The sequence below is a fragment of the Mixophyes fleayi genome, unplaced genomic scaffold (genome assembly GCF_038048845.1).
Source record: "Mixophyes fleayi isolate aMixFle1 unplaced genomic scaffold, aMixFle1.hap1 Scaffold_171, whole genome shotgun sequence".
Lineage (NCBI taxonomy): Eukaryota > Metazoa > Chordata > Amphibia > Anura > Limnodynastidae > Mixophyes > Mixophyes fleayi.
In genome coordinates, this window is record NW_027446046.1 from 122,501 (window position 1) to 135,000 (window position 12,500).

The window sequence follows — 12,500 nt, forward strand, 5'->3', positions numbered from 1 at the left end:
CCACCCTGAACAAGCCCAATCTCGTCTGATCTTGGAAGCTAAGCAGGGCCAGGCCTGGTTAGTACTTGGATGGGAGACCACCTGGGAATACCAGGTGCTGTAGGCCTTTTTTTTTTCTCTCTTGTTCCGGCTTCCTTCAATGCTGGTTTTGAGATATATAAGAGATGTAGGTCAATAGGAAACCAACACCTACAGCCACACCACCCTGAACAAGCCCAATCTCGTCTGATCTTGCAAGCTAAGCAGGGCTAGGCCTGGTTAGTACTTAAATGGGAGACCACCTGGGAATAACAGGTGCTATAGGCTTTTTTTTTTTCTCTCTTGTTCCATCTTCCTTCAATGCTTGTTTTTAGATGTATAAGAGATGTAGGTCAATAGGAAAACAATACCTACAGCCACACCACCCTGAACAAGCCCAATCTCGTCTAATCTTGGAAGCTAAGCAGGGCTGGGCCTGGTTAGTACTTGCATGGGAGACCACCTGGAAATACCAGGTGCTGTAGGCTTTTTTTTTTCTCTCTTGTTCCGGCCTCCTTCAATGCTGGTTTTGAGATGTATAAGAGATGTAGGTCAATAGGAAACCAATACCTACAGCCACACCACCCTGAACAAGCCCAATCTCATCTGATCTTGAAAGCTAAGCAGGTCCAGGTCTGGTTAGTACTTTTTTTTTTCTCTCTTGTTCTGGCTTCCTTCAATGCTGGTTTTAAAATGTATAAGTGATGTAGATCATTAGGAAACCAATACCTAAAGCCACACCACCCTGGACAAGCCCAATCTCGTCTGATCTTGGAAGCTAAGCAGAGCCAGGCCTGGTTAGTACTTGGATGGGAGACCACCTGGGAATACCAGGTGCTGTAGGCTTTTTTTTTCTTTCTCTCTTGTTCCGGCTTCCTTCAATGCTTGTTTTTAGATGTATAAGAGTTGTAGGTCAATAGGAAACCAATACCTACAGCCACACCGCCCTGAACAAGCCCAATCTCGTCTGATCTTGGAAGCTAAGCAGAGCCGGGCCTGGTTAGTACGTGGATGGGAGACCACCTGGGAATACCAGGTGCTGTAGGCCTTTTTTTCTTCTCTCTTGTTCCGGCTTCCTTCAATGCTGGTTTCTAGATGTATAAGAGATGTAGGTCAATAAGAAACAATACCTACAGCCACACCACCCTGAACAAGCCCAATCTCGTCTGATCTTGGAAGCTAAGCAGGGACGGGCCTGGTTAGTACTTGGATGGGAGACCACCTGGGAATACCAGGTGCTGTAGGCCTTTTTTTCTTCTCTCTTGTTCCGGCTTCCTTCAATGCTGGTTTTAAAATGTATAAGTGATGTAGGTTATTAGAAAACCAATACCTACAGCCACACCACCCTGGACAAGCCCAATCTCGTCTGATCTTGAAAGATAAGCAGTGCCGGGCCTGGTTAGTACTTTGATGGGTGACCACCTGGAAATACCAGGTGCTGTAGGCTTTTTTTTTTCTCTCTTGTTCCGGCCTCCTTCAATGCTGGTTTTGAGATGTATAAGAGATGTAGGTCAATAGGAAACCAATACCTACAGCCACACCACCCTGAACAAGCCTGATCTTGGAAGCTAAGCAGAGCCAGGCCTGGTTAGTACTTGGATGGGAGACCACCTGGGAATACCAGGTGCTGTAGGCCTTTTTTTCTTCTCTCTTGTTCCGGCTTCCTTCAATGCTGGTTTCTAGATGTATAAGAGATGTAGGTCAATATTAAAACAATACCTACAGCCACACCACCCTGAACAAGCCCAATCTCATCTGATCTTGGAAGCTAAGCAGGGCCGGGACTGGTTAGTACTTGGATGGGAGACAACCTGGGAATACCAGGTGCTGTAGGCCTTTTTTTTTCTCTCTTGTTCCGGCTTCCTTCAATGCTGGTTTTGAGATTATAAGAGATGTAGGTCAATACTAAACCAATACCTACAGATACACATCTCTGAACAAGCCCAATCTCGTTTGATCTTGGAAGTTAAGCAGGGCCGGACCTGGTTAGTACTTTGATGGGAGACCACCTGGGAATACCAGGTGCTGTAGGCCTTTTTTTTTTCTCTCTTGTTCCGGCTTCCTTCAATGCTGGTTTTGAGATGTATAAGAGATGTAGGTCAATAGGAAACCAATACCTACAGCCCCACTACCCTGAACAAGCCCAATCTCATCTGATCTTGGAAGCTAAGCAGGGCCGGGCCTGGTTAGTACTTGGATGGGAGACCACCTGGCAATACCAGCTGCTGTAGGCCTTTTTTTTATCTCTCTTGTTCCGGCTTCCTTCAATGCTGGTTTTGAGATGTATAAGAGATGTAGGTCAATAGGCAACCAATACCTACAACCACACCACCCTGAACAAGCCCAATCTCGTCTGATCTTGGAAGCTAAGCAGGGCCAGGCCTGGTTAGTACTTGGATGGGAGACCACCTGGGAATACCAGGTGCTGTAGGCCTTTTTTTTTTCTCTCTTGTTCCGGCTTCCTTCAATGCTGGTTTTGAGATATATAAGAGATGTAGGTCAATAGGAAACCAACACCTACAGCCACACCACCCTGAACAAGCCCAATCTCGTCTGATCTTGCAAGCTAAGCAGGGCTAGGCCTGGTTAGTACTTAAATGGGAGACCACCTGGGAATAACAGGTGCTATAGGCTTTTTTTTTTTCTCTCTTGTTCCATCTTCCTTCAATGCTTGTTTTTAGATGTATAAGAGATGTAGGTCAATAGGAAAACAATACCTACAGCCACACCACCCTGAACAAGCCCAATCTCGTCTAATCTTGGAAGCTAAGCAGGGCTGGGCCTGGTTAGTACTTGCATGGGAGACCACCTGGAAATACCAGGTGCTGTAGGCTTTTTTTTTTCTCTCTTGTTCCGGCCTCCTTCAATGCTGGTTTTGAGATGTATAAGAGATGTAGGTCAATAGGAAACCAATACCTACAGCCACACCACCCTGAACAAGCCCAATCTCATCTGATCTTGAAAGCTAAGCAGGTCCAGGTCTGGTTAGTACTTTTTTTTTTCTCTCTTGTTCTGGCTTCCTTCAATGCTGGTTTTAAAATGTATAAGTGATGTAGATCATTAGGAAACCAATACCTAAAGCCACACCACCCTGGACAAGCCCAATCTCGTCTGATCTTGGAAGCTAAGCAGAGCCAGGCCTGGTTAGTACTTGGATGGGAGACCACCTGGGAATACCAGGTGCTGTAGGCTTTTTTTTTCTTTCTCTCTTGTTCCGGCTTCCTTCAATGCTTGTTTTTAGATGTATAAGAGTTGTAGGTCAATAGGAAACCAATACCTACAGCCACACCGCCCTGAACAAGCCCAATCTCGTCTGATCTTGGAAGCTAAGCAGAGCCGGGCCTGGTTAGTACGTGGATGGGAGACCACCTGGGAATACCAGGTGCTGTAGGCCTTTTTTTCTTCTCTCTTGTTCCGGCTTCCTTCAATGCTGGTTTCTAGATGTATAAGAGATGTAGGTCAATAAGAAACAATACCTACAGCCACACCACCCTGAACAAGCCCAATCTCGTCTGATCTTGGAAGCTAAGCAGGGACGGGCCTGGTTAGTACTTGGATGGGAGACCACCTGGGAATACCAGGTGCTGTAGGCCTTTTTTTCTTCTCTCTTGTTCCGGCTTCCTTCAATGCTGGTTTTAAAATGTATAAGTGATGTAGGTTATTAGAAAACCAATACCTACAGCCACACCACCCTGGACAAGCCCAATCTCGTCTGATCTTGAAAGATAAGCAGTGCCAGGCCTGGTTAGTATTTGGATGGGTGACCACCTGGAAATACCAGGTGCTGTAGGCTTTTTTTTTTCTCTCTTGTTCCGGCCTCCTTCAATGCTGGTTTTGAGATGTATAAGAGATGTAGGTCAATAGGAAACCAATACCTACAGCCACACCACCCTGAACAAGCCTGATCTTGGAAGCTAAGCAGAGCCAGGCCTGGTTAGTACTTGGATGGGAGACCACCTGGGAATACCAGGTGCTGTAGGCCTTTTTTTCTTCTCTCTTGTTCCGGCTTCCTTCAATGCTGGTTTCTAGATGTATAAGAGATGTAGGTCAATATTAAAACAATACCTACAGCCACACCACCCTGAACAAGCCCAATCTCATCTGATCTTGGAAGCTAAGCAGGGCCGGGACTGGTTAGTACTTGGATGGGAGACAACCTGGGAATACCAGGTGCTGTAGGCCTTTTTTTTTCTCTCTTGTTCCGGCTTCCTTCAATGCTTGTTTTTAGATGTATAAGAGTTGTAGGTCAATAGGAAACCAATACCTACAGCCACACCGCCCTGAACAAGCCCAATCTCGTCTGATCTTGGAAGCTAAGCAGAGCCGGGCCTGGTTAGTACGTGGATGGGAGACCACCTGGGAATACCAGGTGCTGTAGGCCTTTTTTTCTTCTCTCTTGTTCCGGCTTCCTTCAATGCTGGTTTCTAGATGTATAAGAGATGTAGGTCAATAAGAAACAATACCTACAGCCACACCACCCTGAACAAGCCCAATCTCATCTGATCTTGGAAGCTAAGCAGGGACGGGCCTGGTTAGTACTTGGATGGGAGACCACCTGGGAATACCAGGTGCTGTAGGCCTTTTTTTCTTCTCTCTTGTTCCGGCTTCCTTCAATGCTGGTTTTTAGATGTATAAGAGATGTAGGTCAATAGGAAACCAATACCTACAGCCACACCACCCTGAACAAGCCTGATCTTGGAAGCTAAGCAGAGCCGGGCCTGGTTAGTACTTGGATGCGAGACCACCTGGGAATACCAGGTGCTGTAGGCCCTTTTTTTTTTCTCTCTTGTTCCGACTTCCTTCAATGCTGGTTTTGAGATGTATAAGAGATGTAGGTCAATAGGAAACCAATACCTACAGCCACACCACCCTGAACAAGCCCAATCTCGTCTGATCTTGGAAGCTAAGCAGGGCTGGGCCTGGTTAGTACTTGGATGGGAGACCACCTGGAAATACCAGGTGCTGTAGGCTTTTTTTTTCTCTCTTGTTCCGGCTTCCTTCAATGCTGGTTTCTAGATGTATAAGAGATGTAGGTCAATAAGAAACCAATACCTACAGCCACACCACCCTGAACAAGCCCAATCTCATCTGATCTTGGAAGCTAAGCAGGTCCGGGCCTGGTTAGTACTTGGATGGGAGACAACCTGGGAATACCAGGTGCTGTAGGCCTTTTTTTTTTCTCTCTTGTTCCGGCTTCCTTCAATGCTGGTTTTGAGATTATAAGAGATGTAGGTCAATAGGAAACCAAAACCTACAGCTACACATCTCTAAAGAAGCCCAATCTCGTTTGATCTTGGAAGCTAAGCAGGGCCAGGCCTGGTTAGTACTTGGATGGGAGACCACCTGGGAATACTAGGTGCTGTAGGCTTTTTTTTTTTCTCTCTTGTTCCGGCTTCCTTCAATGCTTGTTTTTAGATGTATAAGAGATGTAGGTCAATAGGAAACCAATACCTACAGCCACACCGCCCTGAACAAGCCTGATCTTGGAAGCTAAGCAGAGCCGGGCCTGGTTAGTACTTGGATGCGAGACCACCTGGGAATACCAGGTGCTGTAGGCCCTTTTTTTTTTCTCTCTTGTTCCGACTTCCTTCAATGCTGGTTTTGAGATGTATAAGAGATGTAGGTCAATAGGAAACCAAAACCTACAGCTACACATCTCTAAAGAAGCCCAATCTCGTTTGATCTTGGAAGCTAAGCAGGGCCAGGCCTGGTTAGTACTTGGATGGGAGACCACCTGGGAATACCAGGTGCTGTAGGCTTTTTTTTTTCTCTCTTGTTCCGGCCTCCTTCAATGCTGGTTTTGAGATGTATAAGAGATGTAGGTCAATAGGAAACCAATACCTACAGCCACACCACCCTGAACAAGCCCAATCTCGTCTGATCTTGAAAGCTAAGCAGGTCCGGGCCTGGTTAGTACTTTTTTTTTTCTCTCTTGTTCTGGCTTCCTTCAATGCTGGTTTTAAAATGTATAAGTGATGTAGGTTATTAGAAAACCAATACCTACAGCCACACCACCCTGGACAAGCCCAATCTCGTCTGATCTTGAAAGATAAGCAGTGCCGGGCCTGGTTAGTACTTGGATGGGTGACCACCTGGAAATACCAGGTGCTGTAGGTTTTTTTTTTTCTCTCTTGTTCCGGCCTCCTTCAATGCTGGTTTTGAGATGTATAAGAGATGTAGGTCAATAGGAAACCAATACCTACAGCCACACCACCCTGAACAAGCCTGATCTTGGAAGCTAAGCAGAGCCAGGCCTGGTTAGTACTTGGATGGGAGACCACCTGGGAATACCAGGTGCTGTAGGCCTTTTTTTCTTCTCTCTTGTTCCGGCTTCCTTCAATGCTGGTTTCTAGATGTATAAGAGATGTAGGTCAATATTAAAACAATACCTACAGCCACACCACCCTGAACAAGCCCAATCTCATCTGATCTTGGAAGCTAAGCAGGGCCGGGACTGGTTAGTACTTGGATGGGAGACAACCTGGGAATACCAGGTGCTGTAGGCCTTTTTTTTTCTCTCTTGTTCCGGCTTCCTTCAATGCTGGTTTTGAGATTATAAGAGATGTAGGTCAATACTAAACCAATACCTACAGATACACATCTCTGAACAAGCCCAATCTCGTTTGATCTTGGAAGTTAAGCAGGGCCGGACCTGGTTAGTACTTTGATGGGAGACCACCTGGGAATACCAGGTGCTGTAGGCCTTTTTTTTTTCTCTCTTGTTCCGGCTTCCTTCAATGCTGGTTTTGAGATGTATAAGAGATGTAGGTCAATAGGAAACCAATACCTACAGCCCCACTACCCTGAACAAGCCCAATCTCATCTGATCTTGGAAGCTAAGCAGGGCCGGGCCTGGTTAGTACTTGGATGGGAGACCACCTGGCAATACCAGCTGCTGTAGGCCTTTTTTTTATCTCTCTTGTTCCGGCTTCCTTCAATGCTGGTTTTGAGATGTATAAGAGATGTAGGTCAATAGGCAACCAATACCTACAACCACACCACCCTGAACAAGCCCAATCTCGTCTGATCTTGGAAGCTAAGCAGGGCCAGGCCTGGTTAGTACTTGGATGGGAGACCACCTGGGAATACCAGGTGCTGTAGGCCTTTTTTTTTTCTCTCTTGTTCCGGCTTCCTTCAATGCTGGTTTTGAGATATATAAGAGATGTAGGTCAATAGGAAACCAACACCTACAGCCACACCACCCTGAACAAGCCCAATCTCGTCTGATCTTGCAAGCTAAGCAGGGCTAGGCCTGGTTAGTACTTAAATGGGAGACCACCTGGGAATAACAGGTGCTATAGGCTTTTTTTTTTTCTCTCTTGTTCCATCTTCCTTCAATGCTTGTTTTTAGATGTATAAGAGATGTAGGTCAATAGGAAAACAATACCTACAGCCACACCACCCTGAACAAGCCCAATCTCGTCTAATCTTGGAAGCTAAGCAGGGCTGGGCCTGGTTAGTACTTGCATGGGAGACCACCTGGAAATACCAGGTGCTGTAGGCTTTTTTTTTTCTCTCTTGTTCCGGCCTCCTTCAATGCTGGTTTTGAGATGTATAAGAGATGTAGGTCAATAGGAAACCAATACCTACAGCCACACCACCCTGAACAAGCCCAATCTCACCTGATCTTGAAAGCTAAGCAGGTCCAGGTCTGGTTAGTACTTTTTTTTTTCTCTCTTGTTCTGGCTTCCTTCAATGCTGGTTTTAAAATGTATAAGTGATGTAGATCATTAGGAAACCAATACCTAAAGCCACACCACCCTGGACAAGCCCAATCTCGTCTGATCTTGGAAGCTAAGCAGAGCCAGGCCTGGTTAGTACTTGGATGGGAGACCACCTGGGAATACCAGGTGCTGTAGGCTTTTTTTTTCTTTCTCTCTTGTTCCGGCTTCCTTCAATGCTTGTTTTTAGATGTATAAGAGTTGTAGGTCAATAGGAAACCAATACCTACAGCCACACCGCCCTGAACAAGCCCAATCTCGTCTGATCTTGGAAGCTAAGCAGAGCCGGGCCTGGTTAGTACGTGGATGGGAGACCACCTGGGAATACCAGGTGCTGTAGGCCTTTTTTTCTTCTCTCTTGTTCCGGCTTCCTTCAATGCTGGTTTCTAGATGTATAAGAGATGTAGGTCAATAAGAAACAATACCTACAGCTACACATCTCTAAAGAAGCCCAATCTCGTTTGATCTTGGAAGCTAAGCAGGGCCAGGCCTGGTTAGTACTTGGATGGGAGACCACCTGGGAATACTAGGTGCTGTAGGCTTTTTTTTTTTCTCTCTTGTTCCGGCTTCCTTCAATGCTTGTTTTTAGATGTATAAGAGATGCAGGTCAATAGGAAACCAATACCTACAGCCACACCACCCTGAACAAGCCTGATCTTGGACGCTAAGCAGAGCCGGGCCTGGTTAGTACTTGGATGCGAGACCACCTGGGAATACCAGGTGCTGTAGGCTTTTTTTTTTCTCTCTTGTTCCGGCCTCCTTCAATGCTGGTTTTGAGATGTATAAGAGATGTAGGTCAATAGGAAACCAATACCTACAGCCACACCACCCTGAACAAGCCCAATCTCGTCTGATCTTGAAAGCTAAGCAGGTCCAGGCCTGGTTAGTACTTTTTTTTTTCTCTCTTGTTCTGGCTTCCTTCAATGCTGGTTTTAAAATGTATAAGTGATGTAGGTTATTAGAAAACCAATACCTACAGCCACACCACCCTGGACAAGCCCAATCTCGTCTGATCTTGAAAGATAAGCAGTGCCGGGCCTGGTTAGTACTTGGATGGGTGACCACCTGGAAATACCAGGTGCTGTAGGCTTTTTTTTTTCTCTCTTGTTCCGGCCTCCTTCAATGCTGGTTTTGAGATGTATAAGAGATGTAGGTCAATAGGAAACCAATACCTACAGCCACACCACCCTGAACAAGCCTGATCTTGGAAGCTAAGCAGAGCCAGGCCTGGTTAGTACTTGGATGGGAGACCACCTGGGAATACCAGGTGCTGTAGGCCTTTTTTTCTTCTCTCTTGTTCCGGCTTCCTTCAATGCTGGTTTCTAGATGTATAAGAGATGTAGGTCAATATTAAAACAATACCTACAGCCACACCACCCTGAACAAGCCCAATCTCATCTGATCTTGGAAGCTAAGCAGGGCCGGGACTGGTTAGTACTTGGATGGGAGACAACCTGGGAATACCAGGTGCTGTAGGCCTTTTTTTTTCTCTCTTGTTCCGGCTTCCTTCAATGCTGGTTTTGAGATTATAAGAGATGTAGGTCAATACTAAACCAATACCTACAGATACACATCTCTGAACAAGCCCAATCTCGTTTGATCTTGGAAGTTAAGCAGGGCCGGACCTGGTTAGTACTTTGATGGGAGACCACCTGGGAATACCAGGTGCTGTAGGCCTTTTTTTTTTCTCTCTTGTTCCGGCTTCCTTCAATGCTGGTTTTGAGATGTATAAGAGATGTAGGTCAATAGGAAACCAATACCTACAGCCCCACTACCCTGAACAAGCCCAATCTCATCTGATCTTGGAAGCTAAGCAGGGCCGGGCCTGGTTAGTACTTGGATGGGAGACCACCTGGCAATACCAGCTGCTGTAGGCCTTTTTTTTATCTCTCTTGTTCCGGCTTCCTTCAATGCTGGTTTTGAGATGTATAAGAGATGTAGGTCAATAGGCAACCAATACCTACAACCACACCACCCTGAACAAGCCCAATCTCGTCTGATCTTGGAAGCTAAGCAGGGCCAGGCCTGGTTAGTACTTGGATGGGAGACCACCTGGGAATACCAGGTGCTGTAGGCCTTTTTTTTTTCTCTCTTGTTCCGGCTTCCTTCAATGCTGGTTTTGAGATATATAAGAGATGTAGGTCAATAGGAAACCAACACCTACAGCCACACCACCCTGAACAAGCCCAATCTCGTCTGATCTTGCAAGCTAAGCAGGGCCGGGCCTGGTTAGTACTTGGATGGGAGACCACCTGGGAATACCAGGTGCTGTAGGCCTTTTTTTTTTCTCTCTTGTTCTGGCTTCCTTCAATGCTGGTGTTGAGATGTATAAGAGATGTAGGTCAATAGGAAACTAATACCTACAGCCACTCCACCTTGAACAAGCACAATCTCGTCTGATCTTGAAAGATAAGCCGCGCCAGGCCTAGTTAGTACATGGATGGGAGACCACCTGGGAATACCAGGTGCTGTAGGCCTTTTTTTCTTCTCTCTTGTTCCGGCTTCCTTCAATGCTGGTTTCTAGATGTATAAGAGATGTAGGTCAATAGGAAAACAATACCTACAGCCACACCACCCTGAACAAGCCCAATCTCATCTGATCTTGAAAGCTAAGCAGGGCCGGGCCTGGTTAGTACTTCGGTGGGAGACCACCTGCGAATACCAGGTGCTGTAGGCCTTCTTTTTTCTCTTTTGTTCCGGCTTCCTTCAATGCTGGTTTTGAGATTATAAGAGATGTAGGTCAATACAAAACCAATACCTACAGCTACACATCTCTGAACAAGCCCAATCTCGTTTGATCTTGGAAGTTAAGCAGGGCCAGACCTGGTTAGTTCTTTGATGGGAGACCACCTGGGAATACCAGGTGCTGTAGGCCTTTTTTTTTCTCTCTTGTTCCGGCTTCCTTCAATGCTGGTTTTGAGATGTATAAGAGATGTAGGTCAATAGAAAACTAATACCTACAGCCACACCACCCTGAACAAGCCCAATCTCGTCTGATCATGGAAGCTAAGCAGGGCCGGGCCTGGTTAGTACTTGGATGGGATACCAGCTGCTGTAGGCCTTTTTTTTTATCTCTCTTGTTCCGGCTTCCTTCAATGCTGGTTTTGAGATGTATAAGAGATGTAGGTCAGTAGGAAACCAATACCTACAACCACTCCACCTTGAACAAGCACAATCTCGTCTGATCTTGAAAGATAAGCAGCGCCGGGCCTAGTTAGTACTTGAATGGGAGACCACCTGGGAATACCAGGTGCTGTAGGCCTTTTTTTTTTTCTCTCTTGTTCCGGCCTCCTTCAATGCTGGTTTTGAGATGTATAAGAGATGTAGGTCAATAAGAAACCAATACCTACAGCCACACCACCCTGAACAAGCCCAATCTCGTCTGATCTTGAAAGCTAAGCAGGTCCAGGCCTGGTTAGTACTTTTTTTTTTCTCTCTTGTTCTGGCTTCCTTCAATGCTGGTTTTAAAATGTATAAGTGATGTAGGTCATTAGGAAGCCAATACCTACAGCCACACCACCCTAGACAAGCCCAATCTCATCTGATCTTGGAAGCTAAGCAGGGCCAGGCCTGGTTAGTACTTGGATGGGAGACCACCTGGCAATACCAGCTGATGTAGGCCTTTTTTTTTATCTCTCTTGTTCCGGCTTCCTTCAATGCTGGTTTTGAGATGTATAAGAGATGTAGGTCATTAGGAAACCAATACCTACAGCCACACCACCCTGAACAAGCCCAATCTCATCTGATCTTGGAAGCTAAGCAGGGCCAGGCCTGGTTAGTACTTGGATGAGAGACCACCTGGGGATACCAGGTGCTCTAGGCCTTTTTTTTTTCTCTCTTGTTCCGGCTTCCTTCATTGCTGGTTTTGAGATATATAAGAGATGTAGGTCAATAGAAAACCAATACCTACAGCCACACCACCCTGAACAAGCCCAATCTCGTCTGATCTTGGAAGCTAAGCAGCGCTAGGCCTGGTTAGTACTTGGATGGGAGACCACCTGGGAATAACAGGTGCTATAGGCTTTTTTTTTTCTCTCTTGTTCCGGCTTCCTTCAATGCTTGTTTTTAGATGTATAAGAGATGTAGGTCAATAGGAAACCAATACCTACAGCCACACCACCCTGAACAAGCCCAATCTCGTCTGATCTTGGAAGCTAAGCAGGGCTGGGCCTGGTTAGTACTTGGATGGGAGACCACCTGGAAATACCAGGTGCTGTAGGCTTTTTTTTTCTCTCTTGTTCCGGCCTCCTTCAATGCTGGTTTTGAGATGTATAAGAGATGTAGGTCAATATGAAAACAATACCTACAGCCACACCACCCTGAACAAGCCCAATCTCATCTGATCTTGGAAGCTAAGCAGAGCCGGGCCTGGTTAGTACTTGGATGGGAGACCACCTGGGAATACCAGGTGCTGTAGGCCTTTTTTTTTTCTCTCTTGTTCTGGCTTCCTTCAATGCTGGTGTTGAGATGTATAAGAGATGTAGGTCAATAGGAAACTAACACCTACAGCCACTCCACCTTGAACAAGCACAATCTCGTCTGATCTTGAAAGATAAGCCGCGCCAGGCCTAGTTAGTACATGGATGGGAGACCACCTGGGAATATCAGGTGCTGTAGGCCTTTTTTTTTCTCTTTTGATCCGGCTTCCTTCAATGCTGGTTTTCAGATGTATAAGTGATGTAGGTCATTAGGAAGCCAAATCCTACAGCCACAACACCCTGAACAAGCCCAATATCGTCTGATCTTGGAAGCTAAGCAGAG

At 46.1% G+C, this 12,500-nt stretch overlaps 8 non-coding genes and 48 pseudogenes across 8 annotated transcripts; all 56 read left to right on the forward strand.

Annotated features, from left to right (window-relative positions):
- LOC142117598 (5S ribosomal RNA) overlaps positions 1 to 106 on the forward strand; it is a 119-nt pseudogene extending 13 nt beyond the window's left edge.
- Positions 107 to 187: 81 nt separating this feature from the next.
- LOC142117204 (5S ribosomal RNA) lies at positions 188 to 306 on the forward strand (annotated as a pseudogene).
- An 81-nt stretch (positions 307 to 387) lies between these two features.
- LOC142117720 (5S ribosomal RNA) lies at positions 388 to 506 on the forward strand (annotated as a pseudogene).
- A 239-nt stretch (positions 507 to 745) lies between these two features.
- On the forward strand, positions 746 to 864 carry LOC142117812 (5S ribosomal RNA; annotated as a pseudogene).
- An 83-nt stretch (positions 865 to 947) lies between these two features.
- On the forward strand, positions 948 to 1,066 carry LOC142117603 (5S ribosomal RNA; annotated as a pseudogene).
- Positions 1,067 to 1,146: 80 nt separating this feature from the next.
- LOC142117259 (5S ribosomal RNA) lies at positions 1,147 to 1,265 on the forward strand. Its single transcript, XR_012682762.1, has one exon. It is a non-coding gene; the product is annotated as a 5S ribosomal RNA (ribosomal RNA).
- Positions 1,266 to 1,346: 81 nt separating this feature from the next.
- On the forward strand, positions 1,347 to 1,465 carry LOC142117765 (5S ribosomal RNA; annotated as a pseudogene).
- An 80-nt stretch (positions 1,466 to 1,545) lies between these two features.
- On the forward strand, positions 1,546 to 1,654 carry LOC142117328 (5S ribosomal RNA; annotated as a pseudogene).
- Positions 1,655 to 1,735: 81 nt separating this feature from the next.
- Positions 1,736 to 1,854, forward strand: LOC142117727 (5S ribosomal RNA; annotated as a pseudogene).
- Positions 1,855 to 1,933: 79 nt separating this feature from the next.
- Positions 1,934 to 2,052, forward strand: LOC142117184 (5S ribosomal RNA; annotated as a pseudogene).
- An 81-nt stretch (positions 2,053 to 2,133) lies between these two features.
- LOC142117191 (5S ribosomal RNA) lies at positions 2,134 to 2,252 on the forward strand (annotated as a pseudogene).
- Positions 2,253 to 2,333: 81 nt separating this feature from the next.
- Positions 2,334 to 2,452, forward strand: LOC142117599 (5S ribosomal RNA; annotated as a pseudogene).
- An 81-nt stretch (positions 2,453 to 2,533) lies between these two features.
- On the forward strand, positions 2,534 to 2,652 carry LOC142117205 (5S ribosomal RNA; annotated as a pseudogene).
- An 81-nt stretch (positions 2,653 to 2,733) lies between these two features.
- LOC142117721 (5S ribosomal RNA) lies at positions 2,734 to 2,852 on the forward strand (annotated as a pseudogene).
- A 239-nt stretch (positions 2,853 to 3,091) lies between these two features.
- LOC142117813 (5S ribosomal RNA) lies at positions 3,092 to 3,210 on the forward strand (annotated as a pseudogene).
- Positions 3,211 to 3,293: 83 nt separating this feature from the next.
- Positions 3,294 to 3,412, forward strand: LOC142117604 (5S ribosomal RNA; annotated as a pseudogene).
- An 80-nt stretch (positions 3,413 to 3,492) lies between these two features.
- Positions 3,493 to 3,611, forward strand: LOC142117271 (5S ribosomal RNA). Its single transcript, XR_012682763.1, has one exon. It is a non-coding gene; the product is annotated as a 5S ribosomal RNA (ribosomal RNA).
- Positions 3,612 to 3,692: 81 nt separating this feature from the next.
- On the forward strand, positions 3,693 to 3,811 carry LOC142117817 (5S ribosomal RNA; annotated as a pseudogene).
- Positions 3,812 to 3,891: 80 nt separating this feature from the next.
- LOC142117329 (5S ribosomal RNA) lies at positions 3,892 to 4,000 on the forward strand (annotated as a pseudogene).
- Positions 4,001 to 4,081: 81 nt separating this feature from the next.
- LOC142117728 (5S ribosomal RNA) lies at positions 4,082 to 4,200 on the forward strand (annotated as a pseudogene).
- An 80-nt stretch (positions 4,201 to 4,280) lies between these two features.
- On the forward strand, positions 4,281 to 4,399 carry LOC142117606 (5S ribosomal RNA; annotated as a pseudogene).
- An 80-nt stretch (positions 4,400 to 4,479) lies between these two features.
- LOC142117608 (5S ribosomal RNA) lies at positions 4,480 to 4,598 on the forward strand. Its single transcript, XR_012682964.1, has one exon. It is a non-coding gene; the product is annotated as a 5S ribosomal RNA (ribosomal RNA).
- Positions 4,599 to 4,679: 81 nt separating this feature from the next.
- LOC142117339 (5S ribosomal RNA) lies at positions 4,680 to 4,788 on the forward strand (annotated as a pseudogene).
- An 82-nt stretch (positions 4,789 to 4,870) lies between these two features.
- LOC142117408 (5S ribosomal RNA) lies at positions 4,871 to 4,989 on the forward strand. Its single transcript, XR_012682822.1, has one exon. It is a non-coding gene; the product is annotated as a 5S ribosomal RNA (ribosomal RNA).
- A 79-nt stretch (positions 4,990 to 5,068) lies between these two features.
- Positions 5,069 to 5,187, forward strand: LOC142117689 (5S ribosomal RNA; annotated as a pseudogene).
- Positions 5,188 to 5,267: 80 nt separating this feature from the next.
- Positions 5,268 to 5,386, forward strand: LOC142117227 (5S ribosomal RNA; annotated as a pseudogene).
- An 81-nt stretch (positions 5,387 to 5,467) lies between these two features.
- LOC142117345 (5S ribosomal RNA) lies at positions 5,468 to 5,576 on the forward strand (annotated as a pseudogene).
- Positions 5,577 to 5,658: 82 nt separating this feature from the next.
- Positions 5,659 to 5,777, forward strand: LOC142117872 (5S ribosomal RNA; annotated as a pseudogene).
- Positions 5,778 to 6,016: 239 nt separating this feature from the next.
- Positions 6,017 to 6,135, forward strand: LOC142117676 (5S ribosomal RNA; annotated as a pseudogene).
- An 80-nt stretch (positions 6,136 to 6,215) lies between these two features.
- Positions 6,216 to 6,324, forward strand: LOC142117331 (5S ribosomal RNA; annotated as a pseudogene).
- Positions 6,325 to 6,405: 81 nt separating this feature from the next.
- On the forward strand, positions 6,406 to 6,524 carry LOC142117729 (5S ribosomal RNA; annotated as a pseudogene).
- A 79-nt stretch (positions 6,525 to 6,603) lies between these two features.
- On the forward strand, positions 6,604 to 6,722 carry LOC142117186 (5S ribosomal RNA; annotated as a pseudogene).
- An 81-nt stretch (positions 6,723 to 6,803) lies between these two features.
- On the forward strand, positions 6,804 to 6,922 carry LOC142117192 (5S ribosomal RNA; annotated as a pseudogene).
- Positions 6,923 to 7,003: 81 nt separating this feature from the next.
- On the forward strand, positions 7,004 to 7,122 carry LOC142117600 (5S ribosomal RNA; annotated as a pseudogene).
- An 81-nt stretch (positions 7,123 to 7,203) lies between these two features.
- Positions 7,204 to 7,322, forward strand: LOC142117206 (5S ribosomal RNA; annotated as a pseudogene).
- Positions 7,323 to 7,403: 81 nt separating this feature from the next.
- LOC142117722 (5S ribosomal RNA) lies at positions 7,404 to 7,522 on the forward strand (annotated as a pseudogene).
- A 239-nt stretch (positions 7,523 to 7,761) lies between these two features.
- On the forward strand, positions 7,762 to 7,880 carry LOC142117816 (5S ribosomal RNA; annotated as a pseudogene).
- An 83-nt stretch (positions 7,881 to 7,963) lies between these two features.
- Positions 7,964 to 8,082, forward strand: LOC142117607 (5S ribosomal RNA; annotated as a pseudogene).
- Positions 8,083 to 8,162: 80 nt separating this feature from the next.
- LOC142117229 (5S ribosomal RNA) lies at positions 8,163 to 8,281 on the forward strand (annotated as a pseudogene).
- Positions 8,282 to 8,710: 429 nt separating this feature from the next.
- Positions 8,711 to 8,829, forward strand: LOC142117749 (5S ribosomal RNA; annotated as a pseudogene).
- An 80-nt stretch (positions 8,830 to 8,909) lies between these two features.
- LOC142117333 (5S ribosomal RNA) lies at positions 8,910 to 9,018 on the forward strand (annotated as a pseudogene).
- An 81-nt stretch (positions 9,019 to 9,099) lies between these two features.
- LOC142117731 (5S ribosomal RNA) lies at positions 9,100 to 9,218 on the forward strand (annotated as a pseudogene).
- A 79-nt stretch (positions 9,219 to 9,297) lies between these two features.
- On the forward strand, positions 9,298 to 9,416 carry LOC142117188 (5S ribosomal RNA; annotated as a pseudogene).
- Positions 9,417 to 9,497: 81 nt separating this feature from the next.
- Positions 9,498 to 9,616, forward strand: LOC142117193 (5S ribosomal RNA; annotated as a pseudogene).
- Positions 9,617 to 9,697: 81 nt separating this feature from the next.
- LOC142117601 (5S ribosomal RNA) lies at positions 9,698 to 9,816 on the forward strand (annotated as a pseudogene).
- Positions 9,817 to 9,897: 81 nt separating this feature from the next.
- On the forward strand, positions 9,898 to 10,016 carry LOC142117507 (5S ribosomal RNA). The gene has a single exon (XR_012682913.1). It is a non-coding gene; the product is annotated as a 5S ribosomal RNA (ribosomal RNA).
- An 81-nt stretch (positions 10,017 to 10,097) lies between these two features.
- Positions 10,098 to 10,216, forward strand: LOC142117351 (5S ribosomal RNA; annotated as a pseudogene).
- An 81-nt stretch (positions 10,217 to 10,297) lies between these two features.
- On the forward strand, positions 10,298 to 10,416 carry LOC142117526 (5S ribosomal RNA). The gene has a single exon (XR_012682931.1). It is a non-coding gene; the product is annotated as a 5S ribosomal RNA (ribosomal RNA).
- Positions 10,417 to 10,495: 79 nt separating this feature from the next.
- On the forward strand, positions 10,496 to 10,614 carry LOC142117180 (5S ribosomal RNA; annotated as a pseudogene).
- Positions 10,615 to 10,882: 268 nt separating this feature from the next.
- LOC142117284 (5S ribosomal RNA) lies at positions 10,883 to 11,001 on the forward strand (annotated as a pseudogene).
- Positions 11,002 to 11,242: 241 nt separating this feature from the next.
- LOC142117298 (5S ribosomal RNA) lies at positions 11,243 to 11,361 on the forward strand (annotated as a pseudogene).
- An 82-nt stretch (positions 11,362 to 11,443) lies between these two features.
- LOC142117213 (5S ribosomal RNA) lies at positions 11,444 to 11,562 on the forward strand (annotated as a pseudogene).
- An 81-nt stretch (positions 11,563 to 11,643) lies between these two features.
- LOC142117850 (5S ribosomal RNA) lies at positions 11,644 to 11,762 on the forward strand (annotated as a pseudogene).
- Positions 11,763 to 11,842: 80 nt separating this feature from the next.
- LOC142117409 (5S ribosomal RNA) lies at positions 11,843 to 11,961 on the forward strand. The gene has a single exon (XR_012682823.1). It is a non-coding gene; the product is annotated as a 5S ribosomal RNA (ribosomal RNA).
- Positions 11,962 to 12,040: 79 nt separating this feature from the next.
- On the forward strand, positions 12,041 to 12,159 carry LOC142117372 (5S ribosomal RNA). The gene has a single exon (XR_012682790.1). It is a non-coding gene; the product is annotated as a 5S ribosomal RNA (ribosomal RNA).
- A 280-nt stretch (positions 12,160 to 12,439) lies between these two features.
- LOC142117302 (5S ribosomal RNA) overlaps positions 12,440 to 12,500 on the forward strand; it is a 119-nt pseudogene continuing 58 nt past the window's right edge.